We start from the raw sequence: 14025 nt of genomic DNA on the forward strand, positions 1-14025 counted from the left end.
CAAGACTCCATCTCAAAAAAAAAAAAAAAAAAAAAAAATATATATATATATATATATAAAAATTTGACACAAGTATGACAAACAAAAAACACTTCTGATAAGCCAGAAAAATCACTACAATAAATAATCCCCAAAATATTATCATGTCTATTTCATCCTCAGTTGAATGGGATCAAGTATTTCCTGTATTTATTTCTCTCCCTAGTTTCTGACAGACCTGTTACAAAGCAAAACTCCTACTAGCTAGCCCATAAAAGTCTCCTCATTTTATACCTCCACCAACAGGTTTCATAGGAATCTCAGGAATGAAAAAGGTCTACTTGTCTTCTTCTACAGTACAGTGAAATACAGCCTGTGCAGTGGTACTTCTGGTGAGAAGGCAACAGGGAATGTATGTATCCCAATGAATAAGAATATGTCAAAGGAAAAGTCAATGAATAAAACAAATCATTCTGACCCCTACTAATCCCTTGGAAATGACATACACATTTAGACCAGTCATCCACACTAACACACAACTTCTGTCATCAATAAATTCAAAAAATTAAATTATTTTAAAAAAATGCTTCAGAAATATTTTAAGAACATTTCCATCATTCGAATACACTAAAAACACCTCTCGTCTCCCTAGATATCTTTGCTTTTGCTGAAGAGATTTTAATTCATCACAGTATTTAAAAGGTTACAGAAACCAGTATATTGCTATTTCACCATAACTGTGATACATTTGAGTTGTGAGGCAATCAAATTCCTTATTTAGAAAAATAAACTTATGCTAACTAAAACCTTCAATGTAAAAATTGAAGTTTCAAGAACAATTACATCAACCAAAGAATAATTTTGGTTCCATATAATAAGATCTTCCGACATACATGAAATATACTTTAGTATATAAACATGTATTCATGCCCTCTCATTTCCCCTCTAAGAAGCATTTCATTTTAAAAAGTTATACAGAAGCTTAACTACAGGCATTAGCTGTGCTTTTTCTGTTTAGACAATTAAGGAACTGCCATCAAATATGAAACCAATGCTTTGACACATTTCTGACCAAGAACAGCAATAATTAAAAATTTAATAACCATTAAATTTAAATTAATTTTAAATTAAATTTTAATAACGTTGCTTTGTTTTGATTTGAATTCCTATTTAGAGTTACTATTTAAAGGATACAATGGTTTTCTATTTATAGTAGCAAAAATTTCCTTTAAAATAAGCTTACTTATTTAAAGGAGTCAATTTAAATTGTATTAAATAGAATTAGTAAGTGCACAGATACGGCAAACATCTGAAAGTGTAAATGCCTGTATTTGGCTGACATTAGTATATCGCATGGCTAGCAAGTATTAGCCTGTGTTCTAGTTCTTGCTGTCTTTGAACAAAGCAATCTGTTTCCTCATCTCTGAAAACGAAGGGACTAAAGTAGAATAAAGAGAATTTGGGAGCTGGAAAAAATATAAGCAACCATCTGGTCCTGACATAAGAATTTACAAGTAACGTGCATAACACTATAGATTTAGTTCTATTGCCTCTATAGCAAAAGGAACAATTTTTTTTTTTGCTTAGACAAGAAACTAAAAAACAAGAGGAGGGCTGGCATGGCACCCTCCATATACTTTCTAGAGCCCTTGGTCAAATTAGCCAAGAAAAGCAATGTATTTCCAATCAGACACATTCTTACTCTGCTTAGATCCGTTAGAAGGTCTTATCTGGGGTTATTTTCTCAGTGACATCGAAGTTTCAATCACAGGAACACATTCAATCTTGGCTTCTACTTCTGTATTTGATAATCTAAAACCCAAAATAAAACACTTTTGTAGTACCAGTTATTTATATACATAAATGACCCAAGATAAAGTTTTTAAAATTTAAAAATGGCATATAATCAATCAATATACAACTGGCATTATTAAACTGCAAATAAAATGTGCTATGACAGCTATTCCTCCTGGAACCCTTTTTTTTTACGTGTTCTCTGAAGAAAGATTCATGATCTTCCCAAAGGTTTATAGTCTTTAACAAAGTCCAGTACACCTAGACAGTGCTTTCCTACTCACTCTCTTTATATATTCTCTCTATATTTTAAAATCTGAATAAAAGAATTCTTCAAAATGAATTCCTAGGCTGGGCATGGTGGCTCATGCCCGTAATCCCAGCACTTTAGGAGGCCAAGGTGAGAGGATCACTTGAAGCCAGGAGTTCGAGACCAGCCTGCACAACATAGTAAGACTCCTGTCTCTACCAAAGAAAAAAAAAAGTAAAAACAGAAAAAATTAGCCAAATGTAATGGCATGCACCTATAGCCCCAGCTACTCAGAAAGCTGAAGTGGGAGGATCACTTGTGCCCAGGAGTTTGAGGCTGCAGCGAGCTCTGATCCTACAGCCTGGGTGATGGAGAGAAACTGTCTCAAAAAAATAAAAAAAAAAAAATCCTGAAGTAACGTACTTGAGAACTTTAAATGAGTATGTAGATAAAAAACATCCAAATGTTTCAATTACTGGCTCCATTTGTTGGTCTTCAATTAAGTTAGTTTGACCTCATGTATTCAGCCCTATTCCAATGTTATCTAGCACCAAGAACATGAAATAGCACCATTAATTCCACTCAAGACTAGAAGAAATGCTAGAGAAAATCTTCCTAATAAAACTGTCTTCTATTTTGTCTATTACTTTAAAACTCTGCTTGAAAGCATGTTGCTCTCATCAGCAGAAACTAAATTTCCAGAGTTAAAAATTTTTTTTAAATAAATATATTCTGGAATAGTGTTATTTTCTTTGTGGGTGGGGAGAACATGAAAAATAAGTCATAAAATATATATTTATTAGGAATAGTATTATTAATTTGACTGTTAAACATTCTACTCATTTCTTCTTTAAGGGCCAGTGAAATACTATTATTTTCGTATCAAGTTTTCCCAAAGGAAAGACTTTCTATAATATCTTGCACTTTCACCCATAAGAAGAAAAACTGAGAAATCAATCTTTGTCCCTCAACATAACAAATGTTTTCTTTCATTATTTACATCACACACAGCCTTCTGCTTACTACCTACTAAACACAAGTACAAAATTCCTGCCCTAAAAAAAAAAAAAAAAAAGGCAAAACAAATACTAAGCAAGGGACAAAACAAATCTTATGCAGATTGTTTACACAATCTTCTGAGCACTTCTATTTTGGTGGGCAAGTGGGTAGGCATAATGGGGTACTGAGAAAAAAAGGAAAGGAAAATGTTTTAAAACATGAAAATGTTACAACATTTCTTTATGATGAAAAACAATGTGGACTGCATATATTATCTCAGATAAAACAGATTTCCATCTATACTAGAGTTTCCTTGTGGCTGATTTCAAAAACATGACTCAAACAGAAAGAACTGCTTTAGTATGTTTGCGGTGGAACCATTTTATGAAACCAATTCAGCTGATGACTGGAGTTTAATTCACAGCAGTTTCTTGATAAGAGTGAAAATTTAATCACCTTCTTCCTTCTTTTGCAACCAGCAGGAGTAACACACAGCATTTTTACATAAAAGGAAAAATAATGGTGTGCAGTAGTAGTTGGAGGTTACTACTTTCTGCTAGTGTCTTTTAGCTTCTCAACACAGCGGTGGAGGAAGTGAAGTCTATGTTCCCCTTCCCAAGATACAGGACACCACCTGTTCAAATTCCCAGCCTCCTCTCTTAGAGAAGCCAAATAACATGCTGATAGTCTATCACCTACAGGGATAACTTATTTTCATCCGATGGAAAAGCAATTAACATCTTTCCTAGGGACAGTATGTGTTCCTTTAAACTGGGGTTTCTCAACTTAGGCTTTACTGACATTTTTATATTGTGGGGTACTGGCCTGTGCACTGTAGGGGGTTCAGCAGTATCTCTGGCCTTTCTGTTCTACCTAGATGCCGGCAGAACATTCTAGTTGTGACTTTAAAAATGCCTCAACTTCCTATCTCCCCACTACTCACTCCTCCACCTTGTGAGAACCACTGCTCCAATCTTGAAGACAACATACTTTGTTCTTGGGACAGAAATTTCCCCTTTTTCTGGCATACTCCTTGGCACATAGTAAGGTACTTAATGTTTGCTTACTAACATTATACTGATACTGATAATAAAAGGTTATTTATACTAAGACTTGTGTTAGTAAAGGCCATGGCTTTGAAGGTGGGTGTAGTTTCAGTATTTTACTAGAATTTATAAGGGGCTGAGAGTGAGAATGAGAATCTTGCCTTGATGGCAATTAATTATTAATGTTTCCATGCATTTAAAATATTTTAATACTGTGGCTACCTCTCTCAAATGGTTGAGGAAAGCGACTAGAGCTGGAGTGGCCAAGGAAGTAGCTATAAGGCTAGTGCTGGGTAGCCTGCTGTTTAGAGAAAGGCAAATATTTAGAGGCTAGGTAAGTATCTTCTGGACTAAGGGACCCATATTTAGAAAAATTAAAAGCAGGTTTTGGAAAGCATGGGAGAATTCTTTTAGGTCAAAAGAGGGTGTCAATTTGAATCAACCTTGGGGTAAGGTCTATCTTGCACTTGCATAGAATGGTAATTAGCAAAATGCTTTCACAAAAGATTATTTTATTTGGCCCTCATAATAACCCTGTGAATTGGGTAGGAAAGCCTTAACTCTATTTTCCAGATAAGGGAACTGAGTAGGTCAGAAAAGCCAAGTGACTGTTTGAAGGTCAAAGAATTCTGGCAGAGCTAGGACTGAGATCCACATGTTAACTCAACATACATTAACCCATTTAATTTCTATTACAACTATAAAGTACAATCATTTGTCCCCATTTTATAAATGGAGAAACTGAAGCTACCAGAGATAAAGTGGTCCAGGTTTTCTGATGTCATTACTCCACACCCAGACAAGGTAGAATGGGGCTAATTCCTAAACAGACTAAAAGACCCTATTATAGAACCATTTAGAGGACTAGAACGTATTCACGTGTAAAGTAAACCCTAAAAAAGTTATACTTCAGCATAGATTAGTAACAACTATTCAACTATGACTAGTGCTTTTTGAGACTATTTGAACCTTTGCCACTTCCTCAATGTTCACTGTACTTGTCAACCATTTCCTGGTAGTGGCCAACAACAAATATTTCAGTAAATAAAGTGGACTTTGTGTGCTTATTTTAAAAATAAGGACAGAAAGGAACCACCCAAGGGGGGAAAATCAGGGTATTTCACAAACGTAAATTCCTGGTACCACCAGGAAGAAAAACATACACATTAGAAGTGAGTCCAGACAGCTTAGGAACAGACAGGGTCAAGTGCTCCCTGATTGCGGAAGGAGAGCTGTTTACATCGACTTGCAACCTTACCCACAAATAATCACTTAATTCCCCACACCTAGAAAATATATTTTTAAAGACACAACTAAGAACCCAAACAGTTTTATTGTCTCTGCCCATTCTTAGCTTGTATTCAACAATTTTAGATTACCAAAGTTCCTAAAATGATAAAATGCTCCTCAGAAAGCAAGATTAGAAAGTCCTCTAGGTTTAACCATTAAAGTCGCAAATAAAATTCTGCAAAAAGCAGCAAATTCAGTGGGATTTGACAGTTATTTGGAACAAAAACATGGGATAAAAGGATATTCGGGGGAAATCCTATCATTTTCTAAAGTCAGCATCCCACACTGGTAGTCCCTTTTCATAATGGCAAACACTGAATTCTGTCTCTGCGCCAAGCACTGTTCTAAGCACTTTACATGTATTAAGTGATTTAATCTCTGGGACAACCTTATGAGATAGGAACTATTATAACCCACATTTTACAGATAACAAAACTAAGGTTACAAATCAGCACTCTGGAATTGCTGAAACAATTGAGTTTTAAAGTACAGGCACATCTGGTTTTATTGCACTTTGCTTTATTTTATTGTGTTTCACAGATACTGTGTTTTTTACAAATTCAAAGTTTGTGGCAACCCTGCATGGGCAAGACTATTGGTGCCAATTTTCTGACAGCATGTGCTCACTTCATGTCTGTGTCACATTCTGGTAATTCTCTCAGTATTTCAAACTTTTTTCATTATTATTATTATTATTGTATCTGTTATGGTGGTCTGTGATCAGTGATCTTTGATGTTACTGTTGTAACTGGGGGTGTCCTGAATTGTGTCCATATAAGGTGGTAAACTTAATTGATAAATGCTGAGTGGGTTCTGACTGCTCTCCTGACTTTCTCCCATCTCGCTCACTCTCCTTAAACCTCCCTATTTCCTGAGACACAATATTGAAATTATGCCAATTTAATAATCCTACAGTGGCCTCTAACTGTTTAAGTGAAAGGAAGAGTTGCAAGTCTCTCCCCTTAAATCAAAAGTTAGAAATGATGCTTACTGAGGAAGGCACATTGAAAGTTGAGACAGGCTGAAAGCTAGGCCTCTTCTGCCAGTTAGCCAAGCTGTGAATGCAAAGGAAAAGTTCTTGAAGGAAATTAAAAGTGCTACTCCAGTGAACACATGAACGATAAGAAAATGAAACAGCCTTATAACTGATATGGGGAAAGTTTGAGTGGTCTGGATAGAAGATCAAACCAGCCACAACATTCCCTTAAGCCAAAGCTTAATCCAGTGCAAGGCCCTAACTCTCTTCCATTCTATGAAGGCTGAGAGAGGTGAGAAAGCTGCAGAAGAAGAGATGAAGCTAGCAAAGGTTGGTTCATGAAGTTTAAGGAAAGAAGTCACATCTCCACAACACAAAAGTGCAAGGTGAAGGGGCAAGTGCTGATGGAGAAGCTGAAGCAAGTTATCCAGAAGATCTACTAGCTAAGGTCATTGATGAAGATGGCTACACTAAATAAGATATTTTCAATGTTGACAAAATAGCCTTCCTTCTATTGAAGAAGATGCCATCTAGGATGGCAGATAGCATTTCATAGCTAGAGAGAAGTCAATTCCTGGTTTCAAACTTCCAAAGGACAGGCTGAGTCTCTTGTTATGAGTTAATGTAGCTGGTGACTTTAAGCTGAAGCCAATGCTTATTTACCATTCTGAAAGTCCTAGGTCCCTAAGAATGAAGCTAAATCTACTCTGCCTGTCCTCTATAAAGGAAACAACAAAACCTGGAAGACAGCACATCTGTTTACAACATGGTTTACTAAATATTTTAAGCCCACTGTTGAGAACTACTGCTCAGGAGAACATTCCTTTTAAAATACTACTGCTCACTGACAATGCACCTAGTCATCCAAAAACTCTAATGGAAATGTACAAGGAGATGAATGCTTCCTTATATGGAATCTATTCCTGATGAAGATGCTGTGAACAATTTTGAAATGACAGCAAAGGATTTAGAATATTACATAAACTTAGTTGATAAAGCGGTAGCAGAGTTTGAGAGGATTGATTCCAATTTTGAAAGAAGTTCTACTGTGGGTAAAATGCTATGAAACAGCATTGCATGCTACAGAGAATCTTTTGTGAAAGGAAGAAATCAATGTGGGAAACTTCATTGTTGTCTTATTTTAAGAAACTGCCATGGGCATCCCAACTTTTGGCAACCACCACCCTGATCAGTTGCAGCCAGCAAAGATCACAACTTGCTGAAAGCTCAGATGATTGTCAAGCATTTTTTTTTTTTAAGCAATCAAGTATTTTTAATTAAGATATGTACTTTTTTTTTTTTTTTTTTTGAGACAGAATCTTGCTCTGTTGCCCAGGCTGGAGTGCAGTCAGCCTTCTTCCAACTTAAAGGTGTGAGAATTCCATGTTGTACTGGCCCTCCCAAGTCATAGTACTTGCCAGGTCTCATGTCCTTTTTCTGACGTGAAACTGTCAGGGACAGTTGGTACTACACAAGTGTGACCACTCACTGGACTGAGTGATACCTAACCAAAGTGACCTAGCCACACACTGGCAAGAATTTGGCAGAACAATACTTTACGGTGTTTTCTTAAAAATAAAAACAAAAAACACTTGTGACATATAAAGGGCAATTTTACTACTGAATGCTCCTGGTAGTTTTATTAGAAAACACTTTATATATGCAATCATATTACAGCTTCTGAGTTAATACTATATACCAAAATCTTTAAGAATATTTGAACTTATTTCAGTTCTGCCACCTACCCACATCAATCGTACTCTTAAGAGTTTATGAAGGGAAAAGGAATGAGGGCTTGGAGGAAGAATAAAGAACAAGCAGCAGCCATGGGTAATTTTGACACATTTCATTTAAAAAGCTTTAAGAAAAATATAAATCTTGAAAAGCCAGAAAGTCATTTTATTGAATTATCACTAATTATTTCATTACGATTGTGTTTTCTTTAAACTAGAAGAGACACTCATGAAGGACTAAGCCATGACTGTACTTAGGGCCAACTGAGAACTTGGGCCCTTGACAGTCAGGAGGGTCCTTCACAAATTCTCAGATTTACAAACCAGCTCTGTAGCACATGATTTTCTCATCCTATAAAATGAGAACAACGCTTCCCAAACCTCATAGGATTTGTTGTGAGGACTGAATGAAATTCAGTTTGCTTCACTCACTAAATACACTCTTTTTTTTTTCTCTCTTTTTTTATAAACCAACCTCATAGCACAGGACTCAACTTGTGCCTCAGCAAAATTTCAAATGACTACAAGTCAAAGACTTTTGGGTATCTTAAAGCTATTCTCAAAAAAAAAAAAAAAAAAATCAAGCATTTATTAAATACCTACTACGTATTTAGTTGGGCATACAAAGTTCGTCTTAATAAATACTTGGTTGATTTATGGTGATGCTGCCCCATCACTTAATATTTAATTATTTTCTTAGAGATTCATATTTCTCAGTATCTTAAAAAAATGTTTATAATCTGTTCTTTGTAGATAACTTTTGATACCATGCAGAAAGTTCTATTTTTTTTTAACCACTCTTAATATATAATAGACCTGGAAATATAATCAAAGACCTCAAAAAACATTACACTTAGTTTCAAGGTTGAATGCTGTATGAACATTTGATTCTCCATGGGGGGGAACTACATCTAAATCAAACATCTAAATAGAGCATATATTCTCTGCTCTTTTAGAGAAGCTAACTTTAAGTCTTAGTTTCGAAATTTCATTATAAGCTTCATTCAAAAGGAATGAAAACAGAAAAATGTAGTTGAAAAATCAAATTACAAATAAGTCTCTAATACTGTAGTAAAGTCGACTACTAAGAGAGAAATCGTTATTAAAAGATGACAATTATTACTACTCTAATGAACAAAAGTTTCATCTTACGAGAGTTCTAATTTTCTCTTTGGGTCATGAAAAGTTTTCAAAAGTAGCATCTAATCTTTTCTTAACCAAATCACAATGTTTTCCCAATAATTTTTTTTTGGGACGGAGTGTCGCTCTGTCACCCAGGCTGGAGTGGAGTGGCATGATCTCTCTCGGCTCACTGCAACCTCTGCCTCCAGGGTTCAAGCGATTCTCCTGCCTCAGCCTCCTGAGTAGCTGGGTCTACAGGTGCTTGCCACCACGTCCAGCTAATTTTTTGTATTTTTAATACAGAAGGGGTTTCACTGTGTTAGCCAGGATGGTCTCGATCTCCTGACCTCGTGATCTGCCTACCTTAGCCTCCCAAAGTGCTGGGATTACAGGTATGAGCCACCATGCCCAGCCCCTTTGTTTAAACAGAGTGAATATTTTAAATCACTCAATATGGTATTCCTATTTAGCCCTTTTCATTAGCAAAACAATAAATACATACAGCTGGGATATTTCTATGAATTCCCTCTTTATCCACTCTTGACTATTGTTATGCTAGCACATTAAAAATACCCCAATTAGGTAAATTATTATGATCAACTTTCTTTCCAAAATTACAACTTTTCTCTTGTCACTAACTTAACATCCATTTTATACCTACACAAGAGAATGAATACTTTCTCCTCACAAACAGATTAGAAAATTGGATCCAAAACAATCATACATTACTGAGCAGCATGTCTGTATTCTAGAAGTCAGATTAAGCTTTTCATGAATTTCCTATAGAAAGAAAAACATTTTCAATTACACTTTTTCTTCTGGTGAAAATAAAATGTTTCAAAAAAGAACACTGCTGGGAAACTAATTATTCATTTTTTAGCGGAAAGAGTCCCCCTCATCAATCATTAGACCTAAAATTATTAAATCTCTTCCAACCATATCAGAGGAAGAACAAACAGAATATTCAGGTAGAAACATTACTTAAAATCTCTATAAAGCATGACTGTCAATATTTTTAACAAATTCTTCATAATTTTTCCCACCTTATAATATTTAAATATTAAATTGTAGTTGTCCCAAAGGTCTAGATCTCTTTTTTAGAAGATCTTGGGAAAAGATTTATGGCTGAAAAACTATGCTTCTGAATAAGTTGTCCACAGCTAATTAAAGTACAATGACAGCATCACCATTCTGGCTACGAAATAACATAATTCTCAAATTTGTAACAATGAACAACATTAAGTTCTAAAACATGGTTTTTTTGTTTTTTTTTTTTAACCCTAAGTACTGTAGCTTGGATTGCAAAAATATTAAAAACGAACAGCTTTCAGTTCTCTGTTGACCAATAATCAACAGGCAATAGACACCTGTAGTGATATTTCTTAGGCTTTCTTTAAGACTGATGAGAGATGAGATTCATAGTGTAAATATTCTCTAAGAACACAAAAGCCTTAGACCTTGAGATTTACTTAACTCCTTCCCTAAGATGGAAGGAAATTTAATCCATACAACATACTTCCTAAAACTGAATATGAAAAAATAAATGTGAAAAGTTAAATAGAAAAGATCTGATGAATTATGCTTCAAATCATTCCTTTTGCAAGCTTACTTTTAACCTGAAGCATTGACAATGTGACACTTAAAATGAAGCCACAGAACACCTATCTCTATTTCATCATTATCACCACACACTATAAAGACAACCTTCTCACGGAAAAATAAAATCCAGATAGCATTAAAGCATCTGCCAGTTACAGTTGGAACTACACACTGAATAGCTGGCTGTCTGCTCACGGTTTTTTCACTTAAGCACCTCATAATGTGTGTGGGTGGGCCTATGCTACGCAAAATAGGTAAACACTACAAAATTCTAGATTCCACTGACCGAAGTGACAATTCACTTCTCCCTCACCTCCTCCCTAAGGAAGTCTGTGCCCCAAAAGGGAAGAAATGGAAGAGGAAGCACAGAGCAATTTTTAACACAGGCTTAATATCAAGTTATAGAGTAAGGTACTTCCAGAAAGAGTATTGATATTCCATTTCTTAAAAAGCAGCCTGAATTAACTATATATTCTATAAATGTCAGAAGTATAACTATAATATTGAAGCGCCTTTTCATACTAGTAAACCTATTTTTACAGATTTAGTATAGTACTCAATTCGTTAAGTGACACTACATTTAAAAAAACACAAAAATCAATACAATTCATATGTAAAGAAGGTGGCCCCTTTAGTACTATTAAGTGAAACTGATTTTTGTGGTCTGGTTATAAAATACTATATTATCTCAGGCATAAAAACAGGTGAACATTCAATCACATTTTCAATTGATCACACTTGTTTATTTCCAGCTTTATTCTTTACAACTTTAAAATAAATTAGATACATTTGATGCTCATGAATATGGAGAAACTACAGCAGTACCCAGAGGTAAGCTGGGATTGGACAAGCTTAATCAAATTGCTATGGAAAGCACCAACTTACTGACATGTGCTGTTCTCAGATTATCCCACTTGTAAATTCCATTCTAGAAAGTACTGCCTGCCACTCCAAATTTCCCCACACGCTGTCTCAGGAAAAGAACTGTGTTTTCTTATGGTGAATGGTTACACACAGGGCTTGTCTAATCCTCCAAATAGTCAAAGGCGAACCTGATTAATTACATTTAGGATTATTTAAAAGAATACTAAAATTAAGTCACAATAGTAAATGCTTTTCATACTTGTTCAATAATTTGCCCATGCAAATCACTGATAATCTCCACCCATTAAAGTTCAACTTCAGTCTAGATGCTTGACATTCTTTTAATAAAGTTCTTTAGCAGCCCTCAAGTGTTCAACCCTATTGTAAAAAGTTACTAGTTATCACAGCAGAGCCCTAAAATTAGTATTGAAACCCACAGTTCTGAGCCACCTAAGTAAATGGCTATCTAGACAATTTTAGCCTTAATTCAATTACGCTATACTGAATAATACATGCTAATAAAACCTGACTGGAGACTCAGTAAGTGTCCTTGGTGACCTTAATTGGAATCATTCAAAGTCCCACCTATAAATACATTGATCTTTTTTTAAAAAAGTAGTATAAAAATACTTTTGGTAGCCCTAAGTTTATCTGCAAAGCCTTCTTACAATGTGTCCACAGGACAACAGTTCTGTTTCACAGTAGGGCTATCATTTTTAAGAGAACATCACTATAACAGTACGTAGTAACTTAATGCCTTGGCACAAAATGAACCACCCTCTATCACACAGCTACAAGTTTACTTCTGTTGCTTCCCAGCGTTCTGTAGCTGTCACATCCCCTGAAGCAGTTCTGTAAATCTGTTTAATGTTTCGTTTGCTCCTTGTGCTGGCAGCAGGCCCACTTAGGTTACAGCGAAATAAATCTGCACAGATAGGCTGCTTATATCCATTGTTGATACCTGTTCAGTCTAGGAAACTGCAAAAATGATTAGGGCATATTCTAGGGTTTGTTATTTGATGATCCTGCCTTGTCATGTGATTCTGGGCTGATGAGATTGCTCAAGAAGCCGGACATGACAAACTTTATACTCATACTAAATAGAATGTAGTTGCAGCTGACTCTCAATGCCTCATACTTGATTCCATAACAAAACCTGAGGTCCTGTCATTCTTTGAACCAACATACCAACTCTCTTAACTTTGGAAGCATATCTCCTGTTTAACCCTAGGGAAACCAAGATATCAATAGTTCTTATATCATCATTACTATCTTGATGATTAAAAACAGAGCACTGAGAGTATAAAAATTCCTTATGTCTTTAAAGATCTGTGTTTATATCAAATAATCTCTTGAGGAAATACATTTTTTTCTTAAAAAGTTCTAAGAAGACATTAAAGATAAAATCTCCATATTTTCTAAGTATCATAATGAGCTGGCCAGGTGCCGTGGCCCGCGTCTGTAATCCCAGCACTTTGGAAGGCCAAGGCAGGTGGATCACCTGAGGTCAGGAGTTCGAGACCAGCCTGGCCAACATGGAGAAATCCTGTCTCTACTAAAAATATAAAATTAGCGAGGCATGGTGGCGCATGCCTGTAATCCCAGCTACTCAGGAGGCTAAAGCAGAATAGCTTGAACCTGGGAGGCGGAGGTTGTGGTGAGCCGAGATCGCGCCATGGCACTCCAGCCTGGGCAATAAGAGCAAAACTCTATCTCCAAAAAAAAAAAAAAAGAGTATTATAATGAGCTACTTTTATAATGGAATAAATAATCAAAGAAAAAAGGGTTAGAATTAAATTTCCAAACTTTTCAAAATTACATTTTTTTAAAAGAGAACTTTCTTTTTACTTCTCATATACCCTTTATTTACAATGATGTTTAATTAATAACATCATGGAGGCCAATTGATACAAAAACAAAACATAACCAAAACCTGAAGTAGTGTTCTTGGTTGGAATCAAAGTTACCAAACTTTGGCAAATGAACCTGAATCTCAATGACCTTTCCCCTACTCTTCCACATCCTGCTTGGCTTACAAAAGTTTTAAACTTCCTTATTTTCCTCTACAATGTCTGAACCTCTAGCAATTATCTCAGTTGAGCTCAGGAAAACGATAAACTTTGGTACTCTGAAACTTAAAAAAAAATAACTCCAGAAAAAAAACTGAACAAAACAAAGTGTACTTACCTCACAATTTCTAGGCCTTTTCAGAGGTTTCTTTTCTTACTAGGTTTGTTTCACCCGGAGATAAAATGACCTCTGAGAACGTCCTTCTTCTTTAATGATCTCTCAATACTTCCAAGAAGGCAATCAAGGACTCATTCCTCACAGTCCCTTTACCTCTAGCCACACCCTCAGCAGGTGCATAAATTA

General features: G+C 35.6%; 1 protein-coding gene across 2 annotated transcripts in view; it reads right to left on the bottom strand.

Annotated features, from left to right (window-relative positions):
* PELI1 (pellino E3 ubiquitin protein ligase 1) overlaps positions 1–14025 on the bottom strand; it is a 65121-nt gene that overhangs the window by 24264 nt on the left and 26832 nt on the right. The window contains exon 2 of one of the 2 annotated variants that reach the window (XM_038007029.2): positions 1682–1791. The exons of the other annotated variant lie outside the window; for it this stretch is intronic. The gene's annotated coding sequence lies outside the window, so the exon portion shown is untranslated. The remainder of the gene's footprint in view (positions 1–1681; positions 1792–14025) is intronic. 2 annotated transcript variants of the gene reach the window in all.

Source organism: Chlorocebus sabaeus, chromosome 14 (genome assembly GCF_047675955.1).
Source record: "Chlorocebus sabaeus isolate Y175 chromosome 14, mChlSab1.0.hap1, whole genome shotgun sequence".
Classification (NCBI taxonomy): Eukaryota; Metazoa; Chordata; class Mammalia; order Primates; family Cercopithecidae; genus Chlorocebus; species Chlorocebus sabaeus.